This window comes from Ambystoma mexicanum, chromosome 4q (genome assembly GCF_040938575.1).
Source record: "Ambystoma mexicanum isolate Mex_15411 chromosome 4q, UKY_AmexF1_1, whole genome shotgun sequence".
NCBI lineage: Eukaryota > Metazoa > Chordata > Amphibia > Caudata > Ambystomatidae > Ambystoma > Ambystoma mexicanum.
In genome coordinates this window covers 488,529,766-488,550,014 of record NC_090928.1, presented here as the reverse complement: position 1 = coordinate 488,550,014, position 20,249 = coordinate 488,529,766, and positions in this window count along the sequence as shown.

Below are 20,249 nucleotides of genomic sequence, written 5' to 3'. Positions count from 1 at the left end.
CCAGGTGGGGGGATGGTCCCACAGAATTGTATATCTAGTCTACAGAAAACATTCGCCCACTGTTCTCAACGAACCTGCTTTTCTCACCTATTATGTGCTGATACACCTCACTTAAGAATTCACATGCCTATTTAAAACTGTCTGCAGCTAGTGCATCTATTAAGTATTGTACACATATAATGTACATATTTGCCATCCTTTGAAAAAGTATTTCTAAGAACAAAGTGTTTTTATTTAAATGTATATATATATACGCGTGGACTGTGGTTGCATGGTAGGTGATTATTTCTCGAGTGCTTTACATTTCCTCCTGTTCACTATGCTGACGGTATTATAATGCTCTCGTACTCCACCCTAGCTTTCTGCCTACTTGCCTCTCTACTGTATTACTTTCCAATGGATACAGTGACTACTTTATTTCAAATGAATGCAATTTCATGCTCACACGTGATTTATGCTTCTTATTTATTTAGAAGTTGATATCCTTACAATAATATATTACTACTTCCCCTCTTTCTTTGGATATCACGAGTGGTGGGGATACACGCAGCGTTTTCAGACATGCAGGACGCCTGGGTAACGGCTCGGCTTGCACAGGCCAGGGATCTTTTTAATGAATCTCAAGAGATGCCTACTTCAGTGCCTTCTATTGGGACTAAAAAGAACAATGTCAGTCTTAATCCGGAAATCACTCTGCTCAAAGACATAGAAAAATTACGAAGAAGGGAAATCTCTAAATGGTGGGAGGAATACTCACTACAAAATTACCTCGATGTTGGACGTATACCACGAGGACTACGAATTTTGACAATGCCGTCCTTTGAGGATCAGGACCCTGCCATGCTCCAGGAATGGGGAGATGCCAGTAAAGAATGTTCAGCACACTTCCTCACGATTTTAGTCAAATATGCCAAATCAGATAGAACAAAGGCAGTGGAAGAGCTTGCAAAAAAAGAAACAGAACTTGCTAAATTGTCGCAGTCTGAGGAGGGGAAACAACTCCGTGGTAAAATCAACGAATCATTACTTACATATGAAGATGATATTAAACAACGGAAGCACCGAAAGTTTATCAGGGACAAAATTGACTATGAGACAGGTAGGATCTTTACGTTCGCTAGAAGATTTGATTCATTACGGAAAAAACCAACGGTCCGGCCCGCAGTTGTCGGTGATCTCGACTCTATCTCGCCCGAATCAGATGTTTCAGTCTGTGAAAACGAGGAACCGTCTGTCAAGTTAAATTTTTTAGACGAAATGAGACTGTTATGCCAGGATGGGAAGAATCAGAAACAACGGGGAAGGGGGCGAGGCAGAGGGAAAGGAAGAGGAAGGGGACAGAAACCACGAGGAGGAAAACAACTCGGCGAGGCCAGCGTGGGAAACGGGCCAGAAGCATGCCAAGAGAGCCGAGCAACGCGCTCTGGAACCAAAAAATAACCAGTGACAATATGAAGCTGTGCCAAATCATCAATTTATCTTCGAATTTCCTCACTAAAGCCCAAGCCTCTGTCCTTTCTCTTGGGCTTAACTTTTGTCCTACCAAAACTTTTGATTATGTCCAGTCACGTATTGATTTGGATAAATTTATTCGAAAGATCAGACTCAAGAAATTCTTCTCCCTCAATCCCACTATGCCAAAATCATCAACACCTCGCACCGGGCATACTGATCTTCTGATCTCTGATCTTCCATCCCTTATGGACTTGGCTTCCCTTGAAGACTCTGACTTTGATCCTTCAAATACTTATCTCACTGAGTTCGGCATTGACCCTGACTGGGATGTGCGAACCAAACTTAAGGAGAAATCTAGGTTCAATCCGCAATTTTCCGTCGGTGGATGTATTGAAGCATTCTATGATCTGTGTATCAGTGACCTCAGGAAATTACGTAACAGTACTAGCAAGAGCAAATATAATCTCACCTCTGCTCAGCTTACGGCCATCAGTGAATTACAAAACCTGCCGAATATTGTTATCAAACCGGCCGACAAGGGTTCAAACATTGTAATCCAAGATCGTGTACATTATGTATTGGAGGCCAATCGCCAACTCAAAGATCGACTGTGCTATGCCCAACTCTCGAAAAATCCTTTCGACGAGATACAGTCTGAACTTAAGGATCTATGTGCTAAGTGGGTTGAAATTGGTCTCATTGATGATGATCTTGCTAAATTTTTAGTTCCATCTTGTTTTACCATACCGACAATCTACTTTTTACCAAAAACACATAAATCTCTTGCACATCCACCAGGCAGGCCTATTGTTACCTTGTGCGGTTCTCTCCTTGAACATCTGGCTCAATTCATTGATGAAACCTTATCTCCTCTTGTGTCAGTTCTACCCTCGTATTTACGGGACACCAAAGATTTTTTACAACACATCTCTAATATACCCTGGGAGGAGGGTTTATTGTTAGCAACCCTTGATGTTGTCTCTCTTTACACCTCCATTGACCATCAAGTTGGTATGAATGCTTGTAAATATTTTTTTGATACTCGCTCATTGAATTTCTACAGCCATAGTTCCATGATCCTTGAAATGCTCTCTTTCTGCCTCAATAACAATATTTTCTTATTTGAGGGTTCTTTTTTTCGCCAAGTAAGAGGCACCGCCATGGGTAGTACTTTTGCCCCGTCCTATGCCAACTTAACAATGGGATGGTGGGAGGCCACTTTCTTAAGCGATCTACTTACATCGAGTTTTGCCACACATATTGTTGCATGGTGGCGATATATTGACGATATTTTCGTTATATGGAAGGGTACTAAGGTTGAATGGCTATCATTTGTGAAATTATTAAATACCAACATGTCCAATTTGAGTTTCACAGAATGCAACAGTACGACCAAAATTGTCTATCTCGATGTAGTGGTGACCCTTGAGAGAACCGGTTTATGCACAGCATTACACAAAAAACCTACTAATACTGGCCTGCCCCTACATGCCACCAGCTGCCATCCTACATCATGTAAACGCAGTATTCCGTATGGGGAATTCATTAGATATCGCAGGAACTGCACTGATCTAGTATCTTTTGATTATCATTGTGCCCAGGCGGCTAAGGATTTTATCAAGCAAGGCTATGAGCGCAGAATTATAGAACAGGCCTACACTAAGGTACGTGGACTTTCTAGGGATTACTTACTATACAGTATCAAGCCCGTCAAAACTACTGTCAATGATGACCCCCGCCTGATTGTCACATTTGACAATGCATCTAATCATGTTCGCAAAATTATAGAACGTCATTGGCGAATTCTCATCATTGACAAGGATCTTGGTCCTCTTCTCTCTAAACGTCCTACCATCACATATAAACGTGTACCCTCACTTAGGGACAAATTGGTTTCCAGCTTCTTGTCACCCATTAATACCAATCCACCTTATATGAAATCTTTGACGGAATCCCCAATAGGATTTTCCAAATGTTGCAAATGTAAGGCCTGCATTCATGCTATTTCATGCAAATCCTTCTTGCATCCGGTCACCCAATGTCATCAGCCCATTAGACACTCAATGAATTGTGATACCACTTTTGTGGTCTATGTGCTCTCATGTCCTTGCATGAGATGGTATGTCGGGAGTACTACATGCAAGCTCAAGCTTAGAATATTACAGCACCTTAGGGCCATCAAAAACTCTGATCCCGCATATCCTATGGCCAAGCACTTCAAAGAAAAGCACAATAATGATCACTCCCTTCTCAAATTCTTTGCAGTGGCGCACATTCCGATTCACCCCAGAGGTGGGAATCGTGTACTTAAACTGAGACAGCTAGAAACCAGATATATTCTGGATTTCGACACTAAGTTTCCTATTGGCCATAATCTTGACGAGGAGCTTCATACATTTATAGGTACGTAGGTCCCATCATGTGCGATTTATTTACTTACGATTGTTGTTTCCTATATTACTGATGTATTCCAGCGTCTACTCTGATTAGTTGATTATATTCCTTATATTTACTATCATTGTTCTTTTCCTCCCTCCTATTTCTCTCCTTGGATTCCTTTTTCTCTTTGAATTTTAAAGTTTCACTAATAAGATAGGCTATTCGTGCTGTTGTATTTTCTTGGCTGTTATTATTGTTATTATTTTTGCAACCTTATCGCACATTTGACACTTCTCATGTCTATATATTCTTTGTTGTAGTCCTGCATGTCCAACTTTTGGTGCTCTTCAACACCTTTTCCATTGTGGTTATCTGGTTTTGTTAAGATTATTATTATTATTTCAACCTTACCCGCTCTAATTTGGGTATCATGCCAGCCTTATATAAATGCTCATTGCCTCAGCTATGATATCATTTTCCAGTTAAATGTCTTATATTGCTGTTAATCATATGTGCTTACACAATCTAGTTGGCTTGCATTATGTTTATGCTGCCTACTAATTGATCAACACTTGCACTTTTTGCTGCCAGCCTTATATAAATGCTCATTGCCTCAGCTATGATATCATTTTCCAGTTAAATGTCTTATATTGCTGTTAATCATAATTGCTTACACAATCTAGTTGGCTTGCATTATGTTTATGCTGCCTACTAATTGATCAACACTTGCACTTTTTGCTGCCAATGCTTTTGTGATCTTGCCTCTTTGCACATGTATACATGCCATCTCTGACCAACTTGCACTTGCACTTTATGTCATCTTGGGCCCAAATGCGCATTTCTGCCTACATCAATATGGTATATTGCTTGTTGCACCACCGTTTTATAACATAGCCTTAATGCTGACTAGCTTTTATTATGGTATTTTCATCTGCCTATATGTATAATTTCTGTGTTGCCTGTTAACTGACTTGCACTTGCACTTTATGCCATCAGGGCCTATGTGATCTTGCCTTTTTGCACATCTTTACATGCTGCTCTTCATTAACTTGCATTTGCACTTTATGTTGATTTCGGTCAAAATGTACAATAATTATGTATTAATATGATATATTTATTGCTGCTTTGCATGTTACAATCATAGCTTTTAAAGCTGTTTCTGGCTTTGTATTCTGGCACTGAGCCTTTTGAACGGTTTATCTAGACTAATGAGCTGCAATGTATACTATCTTACATATATTTTTGCCTGGCAAATTTTTAAATTATTTTCTTCCACAACAATCAGTCCTATCCATTGGAACCTCATATTGGATTTTTAGGTTCATTGGAAGACTCTATGGCACTTTATCTTTGACTGTGTTTCTGTAGTTTTTCTCAGGACACTATATGCATTTCATTGCAGGCCCATGTTGATTTTCCGTTCAAATATGGCCGCCATCATTACGGGCTTCCAGAATACCTTCCTCCAATTAACATAGATGATGGACTACATGCAACTGCTATTTGTGTCTCTCCATTCTGTGGTGCCACGTGATCAAGCGCTCAGTTGAGCGCGAAACGCGTTGTGGTGGGGCCGTTTACCAGGCGTCCTGCTTTTGTCTGTCCTGCTGTTTCCCCCCCCCCCCCCTATTTTGTCCTGTACACTTCGTGCAGGCTTTGTCTACTTTTTTAATTATTAAAACTACTACCTAATCTTTCACGTGTGAGCTCTACATTCTTTACTTGGGTCCTCTCCTGCCACGGGATTGCAGGACCCTCCCTAGATTCACGGCGAGTGCGGTCCGCCCTGTTTCCTCTAGTTTTCCTGATATATATATATATATATATATATAGATATATATATGTATTCCTGAATCTTATTTTATATAAAGAAGCTATGTTATCACCTAACATAGTGTGTGGACATTCCTTTGTGGGGACTTTGGGGATTCACTGTACTTAAGAACCAGCCTACATCACCTCCTGAAATCTTAAGCCTGGCTGCTTGTCCATTGCCACCAAATTAAGAGCCCTGGCTGGGGTGTTTTCTACCTTTACCCTACCATATAGAGGGTGGAAGTACAGATACCCAAATCCAGACTTTACATCCGGGAACCAAATTATCTGTTAAGAAAATAAAGTGTTCCATAAGCCACAATTCGATTGACATGAAAGATGCAACAGCATAAGATTGGCACAGAGAAACATTTACTTTTTACCTAGTCCACTTTTCCTTTGACATGTTATTTCTTCAGTTTTTCTTCACCCAATCATACATTTTGAATACAGGTTGACCTTTCACTGAAGTTAATTGACCAACTTCTTCAGTAGTCACAAAGCACCTCAAGTACTTGAATTCTATCAGTACCTGCCCAGCATACAAACAATAAAGACCCAATTAGAAAATAAATGCAAAGAATACAACTTTCTTTCAATAGATACTAAACATTGGAAGCACAAGAACATAAATACCATTAAAAATTACTTAGACGAACTTGCAAAACACCATCTATTGTCCTACCTCACAGAAAAAACTAAAAGTACTGCATAGCTAAAAGTGAATTAAAGTGACAACAAATACAATAAAATAAACCTTCAACCTCACAAACATGACTACAAAATAGAAATGCCTGCACATAAATGCCATTGATTGACAAATCTACTTTTGTAGGTCCATGTTAGTGAAAGTTAAAACATACATAAAACATACATAAAAAAATACTTGCCACAGAATCAGAGCAGATGAAAGAAATTACAGTGTACACCATTTTATAACTAACACACACAACAAATAACTAAACTAAATAATAACTAAATAACAAATAACTAACAAATAAACATTCAAATGTGTAAACATGTATTAACACTTACTTTTACATCAGCCATACTCTTGCCATGTCAACAATGTGTGTGTTGGAACCAAAAGGATACAACTGCAGAACATGGTGGCTTTTATACTTTCAAAAATGAATGCCACAAAAAGAGGAGTATATGCTAATAAAACAACTAACTGGAAGACACATTTTCACCACAACCTATCATAGAAAGCAACACAAATAACAACAACTAATAACAATCAAGCTCACTGAAATCTTTTGTATCCCTGCCCAATATCTCTCCTAGCCCCGACTACCACACGTCCACAAACACTCAACGTGCCATTTGCTGGTATATAGCCCCGGACCCACATGGTGCCACTGTTACCCATGGGGAGCAACGCTGCGCACCAGGTCAGTGCTGGATAGCCACGGGTAAACACCCCAGTGGTTGCTGCTGCTAGGCGTGATTCTCAATATAGCAATCGCACACCTTTTTTTATAGCTGCGGCTATCCAAATTTGTTTAAAAAAATAAAGAAATCTGAGTATGGAGGTTGAATGATAAAAGAGACAGCAGTAATACAATAGTATTTAAAATATATCAATACATTAAATGACTGCTCATGAAGTTATTTAAAGTGGATCATGATAAAGAAAGTATATATGGTACTTAGGATACAGAAGATTCGAGTTAAGAAGGGTGGATTATGTTCACAAACATGTATAGGATGCGTTGGACACAAAAAATCAAAGTATAGTACAAAGTGGACTATATTTATAATGCAAAATACTAAAATGGCTGACCCATTTTGACTGTAACCTATCACAGACAAGTACACATTTACAGCAGTGAAAGCCACCGATTACAAACACCAAAAACAAACACATCATACATACCCTAGTCTTTAAAACTAGTAGAAATTCAAACTAGGAATCATTTTCGTAGATATAGAGAAATACTGCATACTTCATGGCTGGTTTGAAAACTGTGTGGTTGATCAGAGGCAGCTGGTTGTTTTGGTTGCTGGCTTTTTGTCAGAAACTAAATAGTAACATGGACCTTGGTTTGAGAGATTTTACAATTAAATGGTTTGGATTGTGGGTAATGCGTTGATTCCACATTTTTCCAAAAATGTTTGATCTGAAAAGTACAGGGCAGCCAGAAGTCATACTAATTAATTGTGAAGGCAATGGTTTGGGGAATGTGCGAGGTGTGTCCCTTACTTTAATGATGTAACAAGACTTGGAAAAAATTATTTAACTTTTTCCTCACACTGTCTTTATCTTTTCCAATCTGACTTGGAGGCAAAAATGGAGATGTACCACCAGATTTAAAGCTAAAATTGAAAAATCACGGATGAATGTTAATAATATAGTTGCAGCATTCCTGAGAGACCACAACCAATTATAGATTTCAAACAATGGATGTCAGGGTAGCAGTGAGTAAACACGTCAGTCGTTGGTGTAACTATGTGCATTCCCAAATACAGAGATCCCACCCCTTTTTGTCTAGCCGCGGTTATATGATTTTTTTCTTTGAAAAAATAATTCTGACTACGAAATACGAATGACGAAAAGACATAAGTGATACATGGGTAATGTAAAGGTCAATACTATAATTGTCAGCTCATGAAGTTATGTAAGACAGAATGATGATGAAGAGAGCACAGTATATATGTCAGTACAATATGGGTTCAATTACAGAAGACATAGTAGCATGGGTGAAAATACACAACCTGCAATGCAATGGATAAGGCAGCTAAAACTAAAGCAGGGTAGCAGAAGTGGCTACCCTATTAATTTAAAAAAAAGTTATATACTGTATAGTATATATGTAAATAAACAGTACTCTTTTTACTTTGTTATATTTTTCTTCTAAGAATTTCCATTTTAATAACCACACTTTTTGTATTGATTTTGTTTTTTACAGTTTTCTTTTTTTTCCTCCAAAGTCTCCCATGTAAAAAAGTCTGGAAAAACAAAGCCAAAATAAATGAGACTCCCAAATACCTACCAGGTCACTGACCATAGCCATGACCATTACCAGTGATTTTTCACCCCAACGTCGCCTATACCTATAAAAATACCTTTTAAAAAGACATAAAACACAAATCCCCCAAAATCTGTAGTTGCAGGTAGGGAACTACTGATACCCATGGCTATCTGTAGTCCTTTGTAGCCTCGAATATAGCCGTCAATATTGGGAAAATGTCTGCAAATAAAATGCTTTCCTGCCCCCGGACCCTCACTAAGTGTCCCCTCATCTGTGCCAGCTCTGCCCACTCACCAGATGGCCTCCTCACCTCCCCTGCTCTCTCTGTTTCATCCCGCAACACACAGTTTCTGTGATGCAGTTTTCCTTGAGATGTCAGCTATTCGAGGCTATAGCCGTGGTTACAAAAAGCTTTGTGTTGCAAACTCTGTCCCTGGACCTCCTATCACTTCCAAATTTCAATTGCTGGTATCCAGCAACCTCCCCAACTCTAGACTGATGTTGTTTGACATTATTGTAACCTGCAAACAGCTTTTTAACTACTTTTTTCCCCTGTTATCCTAGGCTATAACCATAGTTATCTCTTGCATCGAGAGAAAAACAAGATGGTGATCGTTTCATCTCTAAAATCACTGGTTTGGGTAATTGACCCGAGATATAGCTATCTATTTTTGAGAAGGGGACACCCCCTTTTGTGTGAAAATATTTAAATAATTACTACACAGAATAACTCGAAACCATGCATATATCGCAAGTCAATGCTTCGTGCCCAAGTTCTTTCGGACCTGGTCCAAATCAGTCCAATGGTTTTGGCTGTGCCGTGGCCAAAAATTGACCTTGTTTGTCTATGGGAATATTAATGGAAAGTAGGCTGCAACTTTGGAAAAACATTTATTTTAGTCTTCTTACTTTACAGTCTGGCGTGGGGTCTGCGGATATCATCTTTTACCAATGTACTACAAAGGAAAGAGTTGCAAGTAGTGATATGCTAATTGTGTAGCTGTTACTGTTTTAAACAATGTACTCATTGTTATGACCTTTTCTAAAATGGTAATATCACATATGTAGAAATGTAAAGGTTGTCTAAATATGGGCAAATACCTACAGTGATCTTATGTCTGATGCCATTAATTAAATAATCATTTATATCATATATGATGCTATTACCGATGTCACCAGTGATGCCATCAGTGATGCCATCAGTGAAGCCACCCCTGATGCCATAGATGATGTCATCAGCTGTCATCATTGTGGTCTTAGGCTGCGCAATAGGAGGCGAGGGGGCATGAAGTTAAGATGGCTTTAGCTGAATATCAGCGGTTTTGTTGCATTAAGTTCTCACCTTAACACCCCTGCAACTAAATATTTTCCTTGAAAAAAAAAATCAAACAACTATGAATATATATATTACATGGCCACGGTAGTGGCCATGTAGTTATGGTTAAGTTGGTGTTTCCATAGGAAGAGCACTTTTTGGGCGGCTTATAACTTCGCTCTCCCTGGACGAATCCTCACCAAACTTTGCAAAACAAGTATTTGGGTCACTCTGAATTATTTTTGCAAAGTTTGGTGAGGATTCGTCCGGGGGGCAAAGTTATACAGGGGGTCCCAAAACTTTTTTTTTTCCCATAGACATAATGGGAAAAAACTTTGCTCACGCCTACAGCCCAAACCGCTGGAAGGATTTACACCAAATTTGCGGCAGGAGCGGCGGCCTGGTCCTGAAAGCGTGCTTTGCTTTATTTGGTGTAAATCCATCCAGTAGTTTAAAAAAAAATGACAAAAATTAAAGTGAACAAAATTAGTGATATCTGTGTTCACTTCGCGGACACACTTCCCTGTACGCTCCGCGGACAGGACAGTGATTGGGAAAGCGGCTTGCGTGATGTCCGCGGACATCTGACGTGCTCTCTCATTGGATGCGGTGAAAGCGTGCAGTGCGTCTGGCTTCAGAGACGCCCGCCATCTTTGTTCCTCGCCTCCTGCACAGTAAGTCTTATGTTTGTCTCCTGTTCCTCCCACCCCCGCTCATGCCCCGTGTGTCCTTCTTGTCTCCCCCACCCCCACTCATGCTCTGTGTCTCTCCTGTTCCTCCAGCCCCCCCCTCACGCCATCGGCACACGGTGGCCAGCAGAGGGCCGAGGAGCGGGATCTGCCTCCTGTACACGAACGCTGTGTGTCTCTCTCCCTCCCCCCCAACCTCGCTCATGCCGCGTGTGTCTCTCTCCCTCCCTCCCACCCCCACTCATGCCCGTGTGTCTCTCTCCCCTTCCCCCACCCCCCGCTCATGCCACGTGTGTCTCTCTCCCCCCACCCCCGCTCATGCCCAGTGTGTCTCTCCCTCGCCCCACCCCCCACCCCCCACTCATGCCCCGTGTGTCTCTCTTACTCCCCCCACCCCCGCTCATGCCCCGTCTGTCTCTCTCCCTCCCCCCTACCCCCGCTCATGCCCCATGTGTCTCTCTCCCTCCCGCCCACCCGCCGCTCATGCCCCATGTGTCTCTCCCCTTCCCCCACCCCCCGCTCATGCCACGTGTGTCTCTCTCCCCCCCACCCCCGCTCATGCCCAGTGTGTCTCTCCCTCCCCCCACCCCCCACTCATGCCCCGTGTGTCTATCTTACTCCCCCCACCCCCGCTCATGCCCCGTCTGTCTCTCTCCCTCCCCCTACCCCCGCTCATGCCCCGTGTGTCTCTCTCCCTCCCCCCAACCCCCGCTCATGCCCCGTGTGTCTCTCTCCCTCCCCCCACCCCTGCTCATGCCCTGTGTGTTTCTCTACCTCCCTTCCACCCCCGCTCAAGCCCCGTGACCCTCTCCCCTTCTCCCCCACCCCCGCTCATGCCCCGTGTCTCTCTCCCCTTCCCCCCACCCCTGCTCATGCCCTGTGTGTCTCTCTTCCTCCCCCCACCCCTGCTCTTGCCCCGTGTGTCTTTCCCCTTCCCACCAACCCCACGCTCATTCCCCGTGTGTCTCTCCCCCTCCCGCCCACCCCCGCTCATGCCCCATGTGTCTTTCCCCCTCCCGCCCACCCCCACTCATGCCCCGTGTGTCTTTCCCCCTCCCGCCCACCCCCGCTCATGCCCCGTGTGTCTTTCCCCCTCCCGCCCACCCCCGCTCATGCCCCGTGTGTCTTTCCCCCTCCTGCCCACCCCCGCTCATGCCCCGTGTGTCTTTTCCCCTCCCGCCCACCCCCGCTCATGCCCCATGTGTCTGTCTTTCCCCCTCCCGCCAACCTCCGCTCATGCCCCGTGTGTCTTTCCCCCTCCCGCCCACCCCCGCTCATGCCCCGTGTGTCTTTTCCCCTCCCGCCCACCCCCGCTCATGCCCCGTGTGTCTCTCTCCCGCCCGCCCACCCCCCGCTCATGCCCCGTGTATCTTTCTCCCTCCCCCTACTCCCGCTCATGCCCCGTGTGTCTTTCCCCCTCCCGCCCACCCACGCTCATGCCCCATGTGTCTTTCCCCCTCCCGCCCACCCCCGGTCATGCCCCGTGTGTCTTTCCCCCTCCTGCCCACCCCCGCTCATGCCCTGTGTGTCTTTTCCCCTCCCGCCCACCCCTGCTCATGCCCCGTGTGTCTGTCTTTCCCCCTCCCGCCCACCCCCGCTCATGCCCCGTGTGTCTTTCCCCCTCCCGCCCACCCCCGCTCATGCCCCGTGTGTCTTTTCCCCTCCCGCCCACCCCCGTTCATGCCCCGTGTGTCTCTCTCCCGCCCACCCATCCCCCGCTCATGCCCCGTGTGTCTTTCTCCCTCCCCCTACCCCCCGCTCATGTCCCGTGTGTCTATCTCCCCTTCCCCCCACCCCCCGCTCATGCCCCGTGTCTGTCTTCTGTTGCCCCCGCTCATGCCCCGTGTCTGTGTCCTGTTGCCCCCCACCCCGCCGCTCATGCCCCGTGTCTGTCTCCTGTTCCCCCCAACCGCTCATGCCCCGTGTCTGTCTCCTGTTCCCCCCACCTGCTCATGCCCCGTGTCTCTCTCTTGTTGCCCCCCACCCCCCCGCTCATGCCCCGTGTCTGTCTTTCTGTTCTCCCCACCCCCCGCTCATGCCCCGTGTCTATCTCCTGTTCCTCCCACCCGCCGCTCATGCCCCGTGTCTGTCTCCTGTTGCCCCCCACACCCCCGCTCATGCCCTGTGTCTGTTCTCCCCACCCCCGCTCATGCCCCGTGTCTGTTGTTCCCCCCACCCCCGCTCATGCCCCGTATCTGTCTCCTGTTCCCCCCACCCCTCGCTCATGCCCCGTGTCTGTCTCCTGTTCCCCCCACCCCCCGCTCATGCCCCGTGTCTCTCCTGTTGCCCCCCACCCCCTACTCATGCCCCGTGTCTGTCTCCTGTTGCCCCCCACCCTCCGCTCATGCCCCGTGTCTGTTTCCTGTTGCCCCCCACCCCCTGCTCATGCCCCGTGTCTGTCTCCTGTTGCCCCCCACCCTCCGCTCATGCCCCGTGTCTGTCTCTGTTGTTCTCCCCACCCCCCGCTCATGCCCCGTGTCTGTCTCCTGTTCCCCCAAACCCCTGCTCATGCCCCATGTCTCTCTCCTGTTGCCCCCAACCCCCCGCTCATGACCCGTGTCTGTCTCCTGTACCCCCCCACCCTCCGCTCATGCCCTGTGTCTGTCTCCTGTTCCCCCACCCGCTCATGCCCCGTGTCTATCTCCTGTTGCCTCCCCGCTCATGCCCCGTGTCTGCCTCCTGTTCCCCCCACCCGCTCATGCCCTGTGTCTCTCTCCTGTTGCCCCCACCCCCCGCTCATGCCCCGTGTCTGTCTCCTGTGCCCCCCCACCACCCCGCTCATGCCCCGTGTCTCTCTTCTGTTGCCCCCACCCCCTGCTCATGCCCCGTGTCTGTCTCCTGTACCCCCCCAACCCCCGCTCATGCCCCGTGTCTCTCTCCTGTTGCCCCCCACGCCCCTGCTCATGCCCCGTGTCTGTCTTCTGGTCCCCTCACCCCCCGCTCATGCCCCGTGTCTCCCTGCTGTTGCCCCCCACCCCCTGCTCATTCCCCGTGTCTGTCTTCTGTTCCCCCCACGCCCAGCTCACGCCTGTGTCTGTCTCCTGTTCCCCCACCCCCCGCTCATGCCCCGTGTCTGTCTCCTGTTGCCCCCACCCATGCCCCGTGTCTGTCTCCTGTACCCCCCACTCCGCGCTCATGCCCCGTGTCTCTCTCCTGTTGCCCCCCACCCTCCTGCTCATGCCCTGTGTCTGTCTCCTGTTGCCCCCAACCCCTCGCTCATGACCCCTGTCTGTCTCCTGTTCTCCCCACCCCCGCTCATGCCCCGTATCTGTCTCCTGTTCCCCCATCACCTGCTCTGCTCATGCCCCGTGTCTGTCTCCTGTTCTCCCCACCCCCCGCTCATGCCCCGTGTCTGTCTCCTGTTCTCCCCACCCACCACTCATGCCCCGTGTCTCTCTCCTGTTGACCCCACCACCCGCTCATGCCCCGTGTCTGTCTCCTGTTGCCCCCCACCCCCCGCTCATGCCCCCGCTCATGCCCCGTGTTTCCCTTGTGTTAGCTCCCACCCCCCCGCTCATGCCCTGTGTCTCCCTCGTGTTCCCCCCACCCCCCGCTCATGCCCCTTGTCTCTCTCCTCCCCCCATCAGTGATGTCATCAATTATATTTGTGATTTCATCTTTGATGTCCTGGGTGTTAGTCTTAGCAGTGCACAGTGGTGGCACGAGTTATGGTTGCTTAGGTTACCATAACTGGCAAATTTCAAGGGTTTTTCGGTTTTACTTGGAACCATAACGTCCCTTTGACAAAGTTTTTTCACTGAATTTCATAGGTTTTTAGTAGCGCAACTTAACCATAACGTCCCTTTAACAAAGTTTTTTCATTGAATTTCATAGGTTTTTAGTAGCGCAACTTAACCATAACGTCCCTTTAACAAAGTTTTTTCATTGTATATATATATATATATATATATATATATTCAATGAAAAAACTTTGTTAAAAGGGACGTTATGGTTCAAAGTAAAACCGAAAAACCCCTGAAATTCGGCAGTTATGGTAAGATAAGAAACCATAACTCGCGCCACCGTGCACTGCTAACACTAACGCCCAGGACATCAAAGATCACATCACAAATGTCATTGATGACATCACTGATGACATCACATGTGCATTTATTTTTCATGAAAACTCTGTAGGAGGGATTCTTATAATGTTGACCAAAAAGTGTCAAGGATCATTTGAATAAATATCATTAGCTAATTAGTGCATTAAGCAATGCATTGATATAAATAGCATTCTATTATGAAGTTTTATCCAGTATTCTAAGCAACTCATGCAGAAACTTAGTCAGTGTGTGCAGTATACATGATGAAGGTGCAATATTCATAATCTTGCCATGTAGAATAATGAAATTATAACTGCTTTCTTATTAGAGTTTTGCGTAGTGTGAAACATGTAATAAGTAGCTAATAAAACCCACTTAATACATAATTACATTATTACGCACAAAACACAAAGGGGCCAATTTATAGAATTCGGCGCACAAGTGGCGCACGCGGCTGGCGCACAGTGTGCGCGTGCGAATCCCTGCGCCAGCCGCGTGCGCCAAAACCCATTTCCGCGCACAGCGTATTCATGGATTCCAGCCACCAAAACCAGCCGTGGCGCATAGTGGCGCAGCGACCTTGCAGCAGCGCCAGTTACGCCCCCAAGAACGCCTTCCGCGCAGGGAAAAGCCATCAAAATCCCCAATCCAGCGCAAAGGGCTGCGCTAACCCTGTACCAGCACGGCAAGCGGGCTACGTGTATTCGTGAAGTCACTCATGCGATCGGGCCTGGGGGAGCGGGCTACGTGTATTTCAGGGGTTCGCGTGAACTTTTTCACGCGATCGGGCCTGGGGGAGCGGGCTACGTGTATTTCAGGGGTTCGCGTGAACTGATTCACGCGATCGGGCCTGGGGGAGCGTGCTACGTGTATTTCAGGGGTGCGCGAGTAATTCTACACGCGATTGGCCTGGGTACGTGTATTACAGGGATGCGCGAGTAATTCTACACGCGATTGGCCTGGGTACGTGTGTTCCGGGGTGCCGTGAACTTTCACACGCGATTGGTTGAAATCCACGTGTGTTCTGTCATCACGTGCAATGAGGGATACACCCTCGCACGTCACGTCACAGACGCGCTCACGCGCTGAGGGCCTTTGGTCCAATGAAAATGCGTATGCGTGCAGACGCGCTTACGCGCTAAGGGCCTTTCCTCGAATTACACGCTGACGTGCAGATTTTTCACGTGCCAAATCACTCCGTATCAAGCTGGCCACGCGAATACACACGGAAGACCACGCTCCTGCCCAGAAGGCCGAATCACTGCCCCCCAGTGCCCCGAGCAGCCTCCCACGTGCCATCTGCTGCTGCCTGCCTGCCTGCCTGCCTGCTGCCACCGTGCCCTGCCATTTGGTGCCTGCACATCAGCCATCTGCAGGGCTCCAGTTGCTGTGTCCACCCCTGCTGGAACAGTAGACTCCCGACTGGGATACCATCGCTCCACAGCCCAGCCCCAGGACCCAGTTGCCCACCCACGCCTGCCTCAGGGGTCGCCATGTCGGGGCAAGCACCATCTGAGACCAGTGGCGACCCCCAGCCAGAGAGGCAGAGGGCCACCAGCTTCAGTGAGAAGGAAGTTGGTGTCCTGGTGGAGCATGTCCTGGGGCATTATGATGCCCTCTTCGGAAGACCACGCGCCAACAAGGAAGGACGGGAGAGGATCTGGGACGATGTAGTGGTTGCCATCAACGCGGAGGGGGCGGCAACCCGCGACATCAAGCACATCAAGAAGCGCTGGGAGGACTTGAGGTCCAGGACCCTCAATAAGGCCCGGCGCCTCGCGGAGGGGGGCCGGGCACGCCTGAGTGACATCCAGATGAGGGTCCTGGAACGCGTAGACCCAGCGCTCCACGCTGGAGTTGGCCCGTAAGTGGTCAAGCATTGCTGTGTGAGACAGGGCATGTTGCAGTGTGCTGGTTGTCTGATACCTGCCTGTATGTGTGACATAGGCCATGTACGTATGTGTGTGTGCAGGGACATCATGGTCAGGCATGTGAGTACAGTGATGTGTTCTATTGCAACATGGGGGGCTCTGTGCGGAATGGACACATGGAAGCATGGCAGTCTCTGTTCCTGGACATGGGTGGGGGTGAGGGATGGGTGCTGGTCCCATGTACACGTATGGTGTCCATGTGTGTGTGTCTGACCTGTTTGTCTGTGACTTGTAAATGCCATGGATGCATGACACATGTCTGTGACAATGTTCAGATTCACTGATGCAGCCTAGTCATCCTTGCATCCACTGCGTCTGTGGTGTACGAGGCCAGATGGATGGAACTACGGTGAGGTGTGTGCATGTGATGGCAAGACCCATGATGCATGTGAGTTTAAAACCAACATTGTATGAATCATGAGTCCCTTGGTCATGTATGCCAATGTCCATGGCATGCGCCATGCCTGTTACTGTATGTGTTTTGCCTGCACTGACCCATGTGTTGTGGAGGGACATGATGGAAGTGATGTATGACAGTGCCACTCATCTGCTGTTGCTTCCTGTCTAGGGGACCATTGTACAGTACCCTGATGCTTGTGTTCTATGTCTCCCTCTACACAGTGGCAAGGGAAGAAGAGGGCGGAGAAGGCGCTGTGGAGCAGAGCGGCGGGGATGCCGCCACGGCTGCAGCGGAAGGGGTGGGTGAGCCCCCACAGGGGCTTGCACTGGCGGAAGACGGCGTGGAGACATCCAGGTTGGTGGTTTCCACAGAGGGGGAGGAGGCCGCTACTGAGCCACACATGGGGCCTGGTGGGGGCATCCCCGCTGGTGCAAGTGGTGCAGTCCAGGGCCAGGGGCAGGAGGCAGCACAGGTCGCCGTGGAGGTGCCTGTGCATGTCACTGTCCCTGACACTGTGACTGCACCACCATGCACCAGCAGGGATGCCCCATCCCAGGCCCGTCCGCAGGTAGGGGAGATGTCCATGTCATCTGACACTCCTCTACCTGCGGACGAGGGGACCCCTGGCCGTGTGGAGAGGGTCCTGATTGGTGTCGCGTTGCGCACGGCTGGCATTCGTGATGAGGTGCATGCTTCCTTTGAGGAGCATGCACATCATCACGAAGAGCACCGTGCGTACGTGAACCATTTGGGAGCCGCCATGGTCGGGGGTTTCCTACATGTGTGTGGCCTTCTGGCGACCCTCTCCTCCTCTGTGGGGGCTATGCGCCAGTCGTGCTCCATGCCGTCTTCCGGCCCAGATGCCACCAGGGCCCCCTGTGGACCTGCCCCGACCAACGCAGCCAGCTCGGTGGGGACCCCATCCCTGCCACAGTCGGGAGTCGAAGGTCCAGCAGGGGTGGACACACCAGCAACTGTCCCCCTGCAGATGGAGGATGTGCCGGCATCATCTGGCAGGGCACGTGCACGACGGCATCGGTGGATTCCATCAGCCTGGATGCCGTCGTGCTGGCAGAGGCAGTGGCGTCGGAGGCAGCAGCAGGCTCGACGTGGGAGGCATCATGGCTCGGGGCCATCAAGATCAGAGGGGCAGGCATCGGCCGGAGGGCAGGAGAACCCTGGGATGGCAGTGTCTTCCGTGTGGGAGCAGTTGGTCCAGCGGATAGGTGCGGAGCGGCAGCGGGCAGAAGAGGAGCGGCTCACCATGGTCAGGGCGGAGTTCTCCATGCGTCGGGCGTTGAGGCGAGCTGAGTGCCTCGAGGAAGCTCGCAGGGAGTTTGAGGTGGACACAGGGTTGACCCTGCGAGACCTCGGGGCCAGGACAGAGTCCCGCCTCCGGGACATCGACATGGAGTTCGATGATGCCCTGGCCGGCAACATCACAGAGTGAGCCGCAGGACTTGCCCGCTGCCATTGTATATAGTTATATAGTTAGTGGTAGGTTTCCTTTGAATTTTTTTTTTTAATTTGGTTGCGATTGGACAATGCGCCACTTTTTTGTATATAGTTCAGTTTTTAGTTAGTTGACATAGTTAGGTTTCATTTGGTTGGGCTCATGGACCCGGGATTGTCTTGTAAATGGTTCTTCTATGGATTTTTTGATTTTTTGGATTTTTTTCATGGACATTCATCTTCTTTTTGTTGTTTTTCTTTGTGGTTTTTCTCATTTCATTTCCATTCTAGTTGATTTTCAATACATTTTTACTTTCATCCTTCAATGTGTCGTATCATCTCATTGCTTTCATGCATGTCATGTTGGGTGTTTTAACATTCACTTGCAGCCATTGTGTGTGACAGACATGTGTTCATTTGCATTATTTACATTGGGTGTGTAACATGTAATTGCCTTTGATATGTGGGTGGATGTGATAGTTGGTTGGGCCTTTTGGCAGGGGAGGATGGCCATTACGGACATGATTGGGGATTGTTGGGACCCAGGTGCAGGGGGGCATGGATGGGACATGGGCGAGGGCCTGGTGGAGGGTGCCCCGCAATGCTGGGGGGTGGGGGTTGTGGGGGACATGAGTTGGACATGGGTGGGGGCCTGCTGGCAGGTGCCCCACAGTGCTGGGGGGTGGGGGTGGTGGGGGACATGAGTTGGACATGGGTGGGGGCCTGCTGGCAGGTGCCCCACAGTGCTGGGGGGTGGGGGGATGGGGGACATGAGTTGGACATGGGTGGGGGCCTGCTGGCAGGTGCCCCACAGTGCTGGGGGGTGGGGGTGGTGGGGGACATGAGTTGGACATGGGTGGGGGCCTGCTGGCAGGTGCCCCACAGTGCTGGGGGGTGGGGGTGCAGGGGGACATGAGTGGGACATGGTTGGGGGCCTGCTGGCAGGTGCCCCACAGTGCTGGGGGGTGGGGGTGCAGGGGGACATGAGTGGGACATGGTTGGGGGCCTGCTGGCAGGTGCCCCACAGTGCTGGGGGGTGGGGGTGCAGGGGGACATGTGGCTTGGCTGGGGGGCATGCCCATGGTGGATGGGCTGCCTGCGGGACATGACCAGGGGTGCAGGCTAGTCCCCTGTGGTGTGGGCTGCCTGCAGAGGTCATGGAGGGGGTAGAGGGGAGACCTGGGAGGACCCACACTGGCAATTCACCTCTTCAACTTCCCGCACACCCACGTAATACACTGCCCCACTCGCACAGGCCCAATCGCGTGTAGATTTTCTCGCGCACCCCTGAAATACACGTACCCTGCTGAAATCGCGTGTGGAACTTCACGCGCACCCCTGAAATACACGCGCCCAGGCTATTCGCGTGTGGAACTTCACGCGCACCCCCGGAATACACGTACCCAGCCCATTCGCGTGTAGATTTTCTCGCGCACCCCTGAAATACACGTACCCTGCTGAAATCGCGTGTGGAACTTCACGCGCAGCCCTGAAATACACGCGCCCAGGCTATTCGCGTGTGGAACTTCACGCGCACCCCCGGAATACACGTACCCAGCCCATTCGCGTGTAGATTTTCTCGCGCACCCCTGTAATACACGTACCCAGCCCATTCGCGTGTGGAACTTCACGCGCACCCCTGAAATACACGTACCCAGGCCAATCGCGTGTAGAATTTCTCGCGCACCCCTGAGATCCACGTACTCGCTCAATCGCGTATTTGACTTCCCGCGCGCCGCTTTTTTGATGCGCTGGGACTCTACCGCCTGCCTTCGTGTGGTGGCCGTGTTTCAGC